Here is an 8,012-nt window from a genome sequence, read left to right on the forward strand (position 1 = left end):
AACACAAACTTTTAACCCTTTTTCTAAACCTAACAAAACTCTCAACTCTCATACATCCTTATTTTTCCTACCATTATATACATGAACTACTATTGAACTTCAAAAGCTCAAAGACAATATAATGTATGGGTATATTTATTTTTTTATATATTATTTTCTTCATTTTGTACTTCTTTGTAAAAAAACATTTTCATTCTCCTTCTTCTTGATAATTTACTTTCGCAATGAAAACCGGTTAGAAATCTTTATTAAAATATGCTTCCAGTCTAGCATTCTACCTTTTTTTTCATTTTCCTATTACTTCTCTGCATGCGGTTAACACAACCCCACTATTTACTGACATATATATATATATATATATATATATATATATATATATATATATATATATATATATATATATACATACATATATATATATACATATATATACCTATGTATATATACATATATGTATATATATGTATATATGCATATACACACACATGCATATATATGTGTGTATATATATATGCATAAATACCTGCATATGTGTGTGTGTGTGTGTGTGTACGTATAAATAAAATATTGTTTTTAATTTCATCTTCTTATGTTCATTTGCAGTTCAAATGACACAGAAGGTGAACCTTGCTTTTTTCTCATTCTTCAACTAAAATAATATTATTTGTCATTATTCTTGTTACTTAACCCCAGATTTACTTTGATTGAGCACACTCATGAGATGCCTATGTTAATTTACTATCATTATTATTATTATTATTATTACTCGTCCTTTGATATTTTCCACCATGTCTTGGGCCCTTGTTGCCAATGAAAGAAATCATTGTTATTATTATTATTGCTATCATTATCATTATTATTGTTGTTGTTGTTATTGTTATTATTATTATTATTAATATTATTATTATTATTTTCATTTAATCTGCATGTTTGTTACAATCATTTGCTGAGACACACCCAGCATCCTAGGGAAAGTGAAGGATAAGAGATGTTACAGTATAAGTGAAAGCTTGGGGTGGAGAAGTGGCAGGGGCAGTAGCAAAATATTTTCATGTAATACAACATGGACATTTAAACTGACAGGGTTTTTCTAAGTATGTGGGCAGTGCTTGTCAGCACAATTTTATGGATTTCTCTGAAACATGGTTCCCCTGGGATATTATCTGGATGTTTCTGACACCCCTTTCTTATCATACCTAGGGCACACACAATAACAGGAACAGTTCTCACTTTATGATGCCACATCTTTTGTATTTCAATTTCCAGGTCCTTATATTTACTTAATTTGTCAAATTCCTTTTAAAATATATTTTTATCAGTAGGAACACTTACATCTATTAGTTTACAAGTATTTTCTTCCCTGTCTTTAATAACTATGTCTGGTGGATTAGCCTGGATCGTTCTGTCGGTGTTAACTGGAAAATCCCAGAGGATAGTGACATTTTTACCTTCAACGATTGACTAGTATGATGTTCATACTAGTAAGCAGGGGTGTTGATTTTGTAGTGCTAACGTATTTTTCAATATAAATACTGTCCTACCCTGTTGTAGTGATTTTTGTATTCATTCGGTGTCGGCCCAGGACATCCTGTGACGAGATGAGATGGTCTACTACTACTACTACTACTACTACTACTACTACTACTACTATTATTATTATTATTATTATTATTATTATTATTATTATTATTATTATTATTATTATTATTATTATTATTATTATTATTATTATTATTATTATTATTATTATTAAAGGTGAGATGGTAGAATCATTAGCATGCTGGGCAAAATGCTTAGTGGTATTTTGTCTGTCTTTATGTTCTGAGTTCAAATTCCACCAAAGTTGACTTTGCCTTTCATCCTTTTAGGGGTGATAAAATAAGTACCAGTGAAACCCTGGGGCCGATGTAATTGACCAGTCCCCGCCCCCAAATTTCAGATCTTGTGCCTATAATAGAAAGAATTATTATATTTATTATTATTATTAGTATTATTATTATAATTCATCCTTTGATATTGTCTGCCATGTCTTGGGCCCTTGTTGCCAGTAAAAGAAACCATTATTATTACTATTATTATTATCATCATTAAAGGTGAGCTGACAGAGCATGCCAGACAAAATGCTTAGCAGCATGTCTTCCATTTTTATGCCCTGAGTTGAAATTCTACAAAGATGAACTTTATCTTACATCCTTTTGGGGTTGATAAAATAAGTACCACTAAGCATTTTGTCTAGCAGTCTTACTTTTCCAAGGCTTTAGTAATAACCAGCACAATTATGACCTGCTTAATTACTCTGTTCTAGCACATGAGGATTTCATACCTCAAGTTGGTATAAGACTCAAGTTTTTCCTTTCCTTTTCTTTTTACTCTGGTGTCAAATGGGCATGATACATCAATTACAACACATCTCTGGTCATCCCATAAGCTCTGTCCAATTTTACCTTTTTTAAAATTGAATGAAATTTACTAGTATTTTAGAATGTCTAATGGAATTAAAAATTATTTTTATGCATTTGTATACATTTAAACTAATTAAATATTATTTTACAGAATAATAGAATTAAAATTTCTTTGATTAAAACCCTTTCTAACATGGAAGTATCCAAAGATCATTTAAGGCACATAATGATCTATGAGTACAAAAAAGGAAACTCTGCAGCCGAAGCGACTCGAAACATACACCCAGTTTATGGGAAAGAATGCTTGAATGAAAGAACTTGCAGAAGATGGTTTGCAAAATTCAAAAGTGGAGATTTCAGCTTTGAAGATGAAGATCGAACAGGACGTCCAGTTGAGTTTGATGATAAGCTCCTTGAGGCATTACTTGAAGAAAATCCTGCATTATCATTTGAAGAATTGGCAATAAAGCTTAGTTCAAACCATACAACTGTTCATTGTCATCTTCAACAACTTGGAAAGGTTCCTAAACTTGGAAAATGGGTGCCTCATGAATTGTCCAAAAGCAACTACAAATCCTGAGTTGACATCTGCTCTTCTCTCCATTCTCACAAACTCATTTCACCCTTTTTAGATAGACTTGTGACTGGTGATGAAAAATGAATCTTCTACCGAAATGTTAAATGTCGTAAACAGTGGCTTGGTAAAAGGGAAAAAGCTCAATCACAACTGAGAAGGGAACTTCATGAAAAAAGGTTCTTCTCTTTATCTGGTGGGATTGCAAAAGAGTAATTCACTTTGAATTGTTACCATCTAATGCAACAATGAATGCTCAAGTCTACTGTCAGCAATTAGAGCATTTGAACCAAGCTTTGAAGAAAAAAAGACCCACTTTAGTGAATTGAAAAGGAGTGATGTTTCATCAGGAAAATGTACGACCCCACACTGCAAAGACCGCATCAAAGAAAATCGAAGAGCTTGGTTGGGAAAAAATTCCTCATCCACCTTAGTCTCCCGACCTTGCTTCTTCAGATTTCCATTTGTTTTGTAGTTTACAGAATCATTTGGGGGACAAAACTTTCGCAAGCCAGGAGGGGGTCGAAACTGACATTTCAGAGTTCTTCACTTTGAAACCAAAAGAGTTTTACATTGATGAGATTAAAAAGCTTGTAAATATATGGAAGGAAGTCATAGATAATCAGGGAAAGTACATTTGATGATTAAATTTAAATTAAATATAACATTTGATCACTTGTTTTCTTTATTCAAAATTCGGACAGAACATATGGGATGACCTGATAGTTTCTTCTTGTTATAATATTGAGTCCATTGCATCCTAATCTTCTTTTGGCTCATATAAATTAGTCCCACAACAAACTCAATTCATTATTTTTGAGGGCCTCCATTTCTGTTACCATGAAATGCTTATCACTTTCTTCTGTGTCTGAAAACCAAATTTCAGGCAAAATTTTCATAAATATTATTATAGTGAATTTGACAGCTATTTCTAGCAGAACAATTGCCTGCACATGGGCTCCATAGTTCACTTATAAATGGTACCAGCAATATTTTTCAGGCAATTCAATCTAGTATACCCACTTCTGTTACTAATTTTGTTTTGTGTTTGATGAAAAGTAATCAACATTTCAAAAGAAAATGTACCCAATGGAATTTGTAAAAATATTCTGAGATATTTCAGTCAAATTGAAATGAAAAAATATAAAATAATCAATTGAACAAAAAACTATTTTATTCTGAAAACAACTGAAAGGAATAGAGAACCTATGAATATTATTTATCATATATTATGAATTCTTTATAGGAATGTATTTGTTGAATAAGTAAAAGATAAATAATACAAAACAATTAGAAGAATTGTAAAATTATTTCAGTAACTATCATACATGGAAGAATACACAGATGAAGACAGGATATACATTCTCAGTTGAATGTAACCATCATATTTTCTATAAAATAGAACAAAAATTGTTACCACACTCAGGTGATTATATAGTTTTGGACACTTGGGATAACTAGATCTGCCTGAGCATACAACCACAGGGATCCCATTTAGAAGTCATGAGTTCTGAATTGCAAACAACCAGTCCAAAGTTGAGGGATCTTGTGAGAGCAGTAAACAACATATCTTATGTTGCTGGTACTGTAAATACCTTGGCTGCCTATTTGTGGAACAACCTCAATGAAGGCAAACTCATTTAGGAGTCATAGGTTCTTCTGAATTGAAAATAACCAGTATGAAAATGTGGAGCTCATGAATCCAGTAAACACTGAATAGTATCTTGTGCTGATGTACTATAAAATACTCTGGCTTCATATTAGAGGAACAACCACATCATCAAGTTCATTATCACTACTAAATTCTTGACTGCTTCTAGCAGAGTTCACTGCATTGAAAACATTCAGAGCAGGCTTCCAATTTAGCAATAACGCAATCTCTTGATGCACTGATACTAGTGCACTTTCTTCTGCATAGTGACTGTCATGAGGTGCAATCGGAAAAAGTGTTGCAGCTTAGGCTAGCCACTAAGTAGAGCAAGGAACCCAACCTTGTATGTAATACCAATAGTGGTTGCTTTACCAGCTGAGCATATAATGTTTATCTTCTCTTCCTGAAAACACAATATTTTAAGAGTTCATTAGTAGTCTTTTAAAATCCATCTACTTTTATGATAATCACATCAATACTTCATGAATTATGCTTTCTGTCTCTCTCGCTTCCAACAAACAAAATGAACAAAATGATCAATAAACCCACTGGACAATTTTTCCTTCCCTATACATTCTTTGTGAACTTCTTTCCAAACTGAACTATTCACCTCTTACTAACATGCAAACCACATTCCTTCCCTCTTTGTGACAAAAACCTCTCATCCTTTAATTGCAGCTTATCTCTGTTTGCCAGATTTAAATCTATACTGCCTTCATTGTCAAAGTTGGTTTCTGCACATTTATAGATCCATCTCCCCCACCTCTCATCTATTTCACCTATATATCAACTGCAAAGACCTCCACTTACTCTGGCTCAAAGTCTCCTTTCTTCAACCTTTTAAATTTATCTGTTCACTGAACTTCTTTGACCAATCGTTAAAGATATCGTATATCTATTTCACATCATTTTCATGTCATTGTCCATGATAACCTCAAATATCACAAGTCCTCTCACATCCATTACACAACCAAAGCTCAGAACATAAAGAGCTGGAACTGTTCCCACAAAGGATTTACATTTGTTCAATGCTGTAACAATTCTGCCAACCAACTACTTTACCAAATTTAGAAATCAGCATTATTAATTTATCTTATCTATTTCCTTGCATTTGTTATCAGTTTCTCTCTTCATCCTCACTCTGTCTCTCCATCTCTCTCTCTCTCTTTCTCACTCTCTCTCTCTCTCTCTCTCTCATATACTGATGTCAAACCTTTCTTGATATTTAAAATTATTCTTCAAATATTCAAATTTATCAACATATTCATTTAATCAAACGCTAGCAACAACCACTTCCAACTTATATAAGTATAGATTAAAATCAAAAATGAATAATAATATTAACAGATGCTAAGGCAGTGAACTGGCAGAATCGTTAGCACATCAGAAAAAATGCTTAGCAACATTTCATCAATCTTTATATTCTGAGTTCAAATTCTGCCGAGGTCATTTATGCCTTTCATACTTTCTAAGTTGATAACATAAGAACCAGTTGAACACTGAGGTCGATTTAATCAACTTAGCTCCTCCCCACAAACCTGCTAACCTTGTGTCAACATTTTGAGCCTAATATTAAAGGATACTGTTGTATATATTCTATATGTTGGGCTATTTTTGATTTGACACTCCAGAAATGATATTTTTCAAAAGTTTCTACTCTGACGTAGTTTTTCAAGCTATTTGCATAAATCATGATAATTTGACCCAGGAAGACATGGGACGAGGTGGTGCAGTATAATCTTTGGATGTTGGCTCTCACAGAAGCTATGATAAATAACTGAGACCTTTGGTAGTTTGCTGTACTTGAGAAGACTCATCAAACCAAGTGAAATTGTAGTCGTGGACAATTCTGGTTACATGTAAATGGCACCCATGATGGTAACATGTAAAAGGTAGCCATGACAGTGACACATAAAAGGTACCCACTACACTCTTGCAGTGCTTTGCATTAGGAAGGGCACCCAACTGTAGAAACCAAGCCAAAATCAGACTGGGGCCTGGTACAGCTTTCTGGCTTACAAGTCCCAGTCAAACTGTCTAACAACCTATGAAAGATGATGATGAGGAGGAGGAATAAATAATACTGTAGTTATTAGCATGAAAATTAGTTAGTACAAAAAAAGCTACTGCATAGAAAATTTTAAAAACAGATCAGACCTGTCAAACTGAAAATGTCCAACATTTGTTTCAACTATTCTGTCTTATGTAGAATATTTGCCTAATCACACCTGCCATGCTTTCTGGTGTATTTCAATGTACACTAAAGAAAGGAGAAGTTTTTAGCCTCTAATTCACCCCTCCACTATTTCTTGAAAGAAAGGCACACAATAAGTGGCCACCACCCATCTCTATTTGACTGTCTCACTTTGGACCATAGCCAAGTCAGAGAGAGAGAAAAAAAAAAAAAAACAAGGATCCATTCTAGTGCCACATTAGCAGTTTATTTATCCATCCCAGAAGGATGAAAGACAAAGTTCACCTTGGCAGGATTTGAACTCAAAATACAATCTGCCAGAATTTTTACTTCAAATCAGTTTGTGCAATGCTTTAACAGTTCTGCCAAATGATCGCATTGTACACTAAACATATATACATCCATCCATACTGAAATACAAACAAATACATACATATATATACATATATGTATATATATGTGTGTGTGTGTGTGTGTGTATAAATATGTATATATATATGTATGTATGTATGTGTCTATGTATGTACGTGCTATAATACATTATCTATGTGTGTGTGTGTATATATATACATATATATATATATATATATATATATATATATATATATGTGTGTATATATGTGTGTGTGTGCATTATATATCTATATACATAAGTACATACATATGAACATACGTACATACATAAATTATATGTGACAAATTAAACAGCTTTCTTTATCTATGAACAAAGAATATATTATTAATAAAAAAAAGGGAAAAGGATCATAAAATTATCCAGTCCCATTGTAGAAATAAAATAATGAGGATGAATCTTTGCCTGTGATTATAAGGAGTTGAAATGATTCACACCATGAATGTTTATTGCCAAAATAAATCTTATACTCTTCCTCCTGCCTTGCTGTCCCTCCCCTCCTTCCCCCCTGCTTTCTTGATACTTTCATGTCCAATTTTCCTCTGGCTCTAAATTATTTACCAAAACCATTTATTTCATTTATGCTTTTAAACTATATATATGTATGTATGTATGTATATACATATGCACACATACATATATATATATATATATATACACATATATATATATATATGCACACATACATATTTATACATATATACACACACACATAAATATAGATACACACATATATATACAGACACATGTACATATATATATATATATATATATATATA

Source organism: Octopus bimaculoides, chromosome 3, assembly GCF_001194135.2.
Source record: "Octopus bimaculoides isolate UCB-OBI-ISO-001 chromosome 3, ASM119413v2, whole genome shotgun sequence".
NCBI classification, from domain to species: Eukaryota; Metazoa; Mollusca; class Cephalopoda; order Octopoda; family Octopodidae; genus Octopus; species Octopus bimaculoides.